Source organism: Galeopterus variegatus, unplaced genomic scaffold (assembly GCF_000696425.1).
Source record: "Galeopterus variegatus unplaced genomic scaffold, G_variegatus-3.0.2 Scaffold1438, whole genome shotgun sequence".
Lineage (NCBI taxonomy): Eukaryota > Metazoa > Chordata > Mammalia > Dermoptera > Cynocephalidae > Galeopterus > Galeopterus variegatus.
In genome coordinates this window covers 1-4,280 of record NW_007727549.1, presented here as the reverse complement: position 1 = coordinate 4,280, position 4,280 = coordinate 1, and the positions used below count along the sequence as shown (strand labels likewise).

At 46.3% G+C, this 4,280-nt stretch overlaps 1 pseudogene; it reads right to left on the bottom strand.

Moving 5' to 3' along the window:
- Positions 1 to 1,333: 1,333 nt before the first annotated feature.
- LOC103593916 lies at positions 1,334 to 3,962 on the bottom strand (annotated as a pseudogene).
- Between the last annotated feature and the right edge of the window lie 318 nt (positions 3,963 to 4,280).

Genomic DNA, 4,280 nt, shown 5'->3' with positions numbered 1-4,280 from the left:
CATTATATAATAAAATTTGAAAAAATAAAAATAAACAATAAATAAATAAAATAAAATAAAATTTGCACATTACTTGAGTGTCTTCAGGATTCAAATCTGGCATTCTACTAAGATCCTGTAGCCTCTGTGAAAGTCACAATGCTTTTGCCTGCAAGCAGACATTAGTATCTTATGGAGCATTTTCAAACATACCAGAGCTGGGGCCCATGTCAAAGGTTCTGCTTTCATTGGTCTGGGGTGAGGCCTGGGCATTAGGATTATTTTAAAAGCTCCTCAAATGATTCTCATGTGCAGCCAGGATTGAGAACCATTGCTCCAGCATTCTTTCTCCCCTGATCTTTACAGTAGTTTCTCTTTAGTGGCACTCAACAAAACTTTAAAATCATGTTCTACAGTTAATTGAGATTATTATTTCTCCTGCTGGGCTACAAGCTCTTTGAGGACAGTTTGTGTCTGAGTCATCCTGAAGTCTCCAACAGGCCTTAGCCAAGGACATTTGTTCTTACTATCTATCACCTGTGCTCAATAAACATTTGTTAAATGCATTCCTGAAGCCTAGCCCTAAAAAACAACTAAAAATAGTAAGAGCTTCATGACCTTAGGCACGTTACATAACCTCTGGGCCTCTTGTAAAAGTCTCCACCTCCCCTGGCTGTTGTGAAGTAATGCATTGGAGCAGCTAGGCAAAAGTTATCAGGAGACCTGTCCTGGCCACCCAACCTAAACTTGCACCTTCCAATCCCCCTCCCTTCCCATTCTTCAGTCCCTGTTTACTTTTCCTCCCTGGCACTTAGCACATACTACAGGCTTCACTTACTTCTCTTCTTCAGTGTTGTCTCCCCCTCCCCACAATCTGAATTTCATGAGGGTAGAGATTTTTGTCAGTTTGGTTCACTGCTATATCCCCAGCATCCAGAACAGTGCCTAGCACATAGTAGGTGCTCAATAAATATTTGTTGAAAGAAAATGAATATGTTAGCCTATTTTTAAAAAAAGTGGTTCCATCTCTTTCCTCTACACAAGTGACATGAGTTATTTTTCTGGTAAGTATTTGTAGTCATTTATTACAAAGCCTTCCTTTTCTAGTAAAAAAAAAATCTATTTCTAACATATACACATATATTCTGAATGCATTATATTTTGACAATGTCGTCTCGGTTCTGGGAGTGTTGGCAATGGTTCTACTTAAGCACAAGGAAGGCTAGAGCAAGGATCATGGACATATTTGGGACCATGGATGCAGATCAGAGCCGGGAAACAGTGTCTGGCAGGGCCAGTTGAGGCCAGGGGAAACTGAACACCAGGGTGCTCTTGCACAATTAGAACTCAGCTTCTAGGTGTTCCAGAGGACGGTGACCATGATGATGGAGGAGGCCAAGGAGAGCAGGTAGAGGTGGAAGAGCAGGGTGTCCATCATGTGGCCGAACTGTACCCACAGTCGGCTAGCTGGGTCTTTGTCAATCTCAAGCCCCGATTTAGCTCAGTGTCTCTGAGTCCCAGCTCTTTCCCTACTAGTTCTCCTGGTTTCTTTTGGCCTGTGGAGAGGATAGAGACTCAGTCATGAAGTGGGAAGGGAACAGGATTAGAGAAGTGGGGTGTGGTGGGGAAATTGGGCCCAGTGCGAAGGGAAAGTCCTGGCAGGTGGGTGAGAGCAAGACCCAGGCCCTTATTTTCCCTCTGGGTGCAGTGAGGCAGCACCTCCTTGGGCTGGTGCAGTGCAGCAGCAGGGTGTGGTGTCCAGGTGCAGCAGGTGGGTGATGAAGTTGGAATCCAGCAGGCTGATCACCAGCACAGGGCAGAGTAGAGGGCAAAGCAAATGATAAGTAAACCAGGGCATGATTCATCTCTAAACTTTTCTTAAGCCTCTTTCCAAATCCAGTCATTCCCTCCTTAAGTGGAGCAGCAGCCAGTTCTCCTGGTCCCCCTCCCTGTCCCCTGCTGCCTTTGCTTCTCCAGAAAGTGGGAGAGGCCATACTGATAAGGGAGGTGCCATTGGTGGGGAGCAAGTCATTCATCATGAGCAGGAAGACGCTGTAGCCCAGTGGAAGGGTTATCTTTAATGGGGCATGGTTCTCGTTTTCTGCTGGCAGGTAGAAGCTGAGGGCGTCAATGGCAACCAGAAAGCTTCTGGGCACCAGAGGTTGGGCCTGTGCCTGATGTCCACGTGGTGGGAGGAGAGAGTGGAGAACTGGGTGATGCTAGGACTGAAGGGAAATGGAGGGATGGTTCCATGCCTTTCCTTCTGTGTCTTCACCGCAGCAAGGGCTATTTCTGGGTCTGGATGAGGAGCAGCTTTCACACGACTAAAGAGACTCCCTGTTAGGAAAATATAGGAAAATGGCCAGGGCCCCTCAGATGTTCAGAATCTTGCCGAGCATTTGATGTAAATATGCACATGCACCCAGGTGTTCCTTGGTTATTGTCTAATATAATTGTGTATGTGCATCCAGGTGTCCTGGGTTATGGACTTAAGTATAAAGGACTAATGGCTCTGATACATTGTGTTTCTCAGGACACTCCAGGAGGTCACTAGGGTGGCTGCTCCTAGCTCTGAATAAAGCCTAATAATTTTTTATCCATGGCTCCCAGGACCTTTCCTATTACCTAGCTCGTAGACCTGCATGTGAAGGGTTTGTGACCCAGTCTGTACAATGGGCTCGAGGGGTCTGTGAGCCCTAGCCATAGCTACCCTATACCCATCAAAGAAAAGCCAGAGCTGGGAGGTTTGTTTTGAGGGGATGTTTTGAAAGAGGGGTTGTTTTGGGGGACTTGGGAGAGAGGAAGGCTCTGAGAGTTATGGTGTCCAAGGGCTTTCTGGTCTTGGGGTAAGAATTGAAAGACTCTGGCTCATAGACTCAGAAGGGTCAGGTGAGGGAGGTGGTGGTGGTGGTGGGGGAGGACAGCCATGCCAGAATCTCTGTGCTCACATAGAACATGATCTGGCTAAAAAGACCGGAGCCCACAAACATCACTGGGCTGGCCTTGATGCCCAGGAGCTCCCACTCCCTTGTGAAGTGGAGTATCTACTGTCTCCCACACTTCCTTGTCCATGCCCAGCAACATGTTGTCCACTGCAGGGGAGACAAACATTCACTCAACAAACATCTGCTCAGCACCTACTCTGTGCCAGGGAAGTAGAGTGATGAATTAGAAACCCACCTTAGCTACTTTTTCCAGATTGCCCAGTAAAACGAATTCCTTGCTGCTCAGTTGCCTCCTTTCTATTCTGGGCTTTCTCAGGAAGTCTCAGCCCCTTCTAAGTTCAACTCTCCCCACCCCACACCCACATACCCCCAATCAGCAAATACCCCACTGTCCCTTTTTATGTATTTAAAAAAAATAAGTTTGCTTATATGTGCTTTTTTGCTGCCCCATTGGTTGCTCTCATTTATCCCATCCCAGAACACCCTCTGCAACCTACCTGTGTAGAGGAAAGAGCTAAAAGTGAGTGTGCAGTTGTGCTGGTCAAAGGGGAAGTAGAAGATGTCCAGGCTACAGAAGCTGGCCACTCGCATTGGCTTGTTATATACAACATGACTGTCATTAGTCACATATGCAGAGAAGCCTTGTGGGGTGTGATCCACATCCATGCTAAAGTGGCAGATGGGGAGGAAGGCACGTGCTCTGGGTTTCACATCAATTTAGTTTCTTCTTGGAAGGCAGAGCTCATTATGGCCACTCCTCCATCTCTTCTGCCCACATTTTCCCGTATGTAGGGAGAAGTTGATCAAGCTGTGATCTTGCTTCTTCCTGAAATGTCCGGTGGCCCCACTGAATGTTCTTGCCCTGCACTGCCCTGGTCTGTTCCACGTGGACGAGGCTGCCCTCCAGCTTCCTCAGCCCTGGTACCACGATTCTGTGATGCAGATGTCCGGGAGACACAGGTTCTCAGCTGTCATGGTGAATTTATTGGTATCACCACATTATTCTGGGTCCCAGCTGACGAATAGGTTATCCCAGATCTAGAGCACAGGGCACAGAGGGATGAGTGATGGCTGAAAACTGGAGCTAGCTTAGGTCAGCATCTCCTGCCCTTCCATTCCCTTAAAAATATACACAGATGTATCTGTTTTTTTCCCTAAATATTTGTGCTATGGGTGTATGATAATACTTCAAAATACATTCCACAAAGTTATAATGTAAAAAGCAATGTTCTTTCTGAGTCACCCCAACTCAGTCACTATGCCACCTCAGTGTCATTATTAATAGTTTCTTGTGTATCATTTCAGAAAAAGAAATTACAACATGTTTGAGCATTCTTTTTTTTTTTTTTTTTTTTT